Source organism: Nothoprocta perdicaria, unplaced genomic scaffold (assembly GCF_003342845.1).
Source record: "Nothoprocta perdicaria isolate Ctin4 unplaced genomic scaffold, notPer1 scaffold_1, whole genome shotgun sequence".
NCBI lineage: Eukaryota > Metazoa > Chordata > Aves > Tinamiformes > Tinamidae > Nothoprocta > Nothoprocta perdicaria.
The window spans coordinates 12,208,612-12,209,132 of NW_020454093.1; positions in this window are offsets into that span (position 1 = coordinate 12,208,612).

The following is a 521-nucleotide window of genomic DNA, read 5'->3' on the forward strand; positions in this document are numbered from 1 at the left end:
TTAGGCACTGGACTCCACAGCAAGGTGTGATCCTGATGTGGTGTTGGCAAACTGAATACAGAAGCACTCTGACAGGCAAAAAACAGGGGAATTCGATTGTGAATGGCTTTGTGAATTAAATCGTTAGTGTTTAATAATATTAGCAGAACATGCTACRTGTTCTGTCCTTCGCGGTTATTTTTAAACCCTCCAAAGTCAGCAGGAATTTGCTGTTACGTTTTTGCATGAGCAGCCAGGTTACACTGAGTAGACCCAGCAGCGCAGTGGGCGCCGTCACGTTGAAGGTTTCGCTTTGCTGCCCTTTAGCTTGCGCTCTTTCCACACAGACATTCCCACGCGGGAGGAGATTTTCCCCACACGTCGCTGTGCCGCGCAGGCAGCACCGGGTGCCTCGAGGAACGACGTTTGCGACGGCCTCGGCGCCCGGCTGCTGCGCGCACCCCTCGCTCCCGGAGGGTATTAGCAGCAAAAGGCGCTTTCTGGCGGCTCCCGAGGAGAGCGGCCGGAGCGCGGTCTCGCCG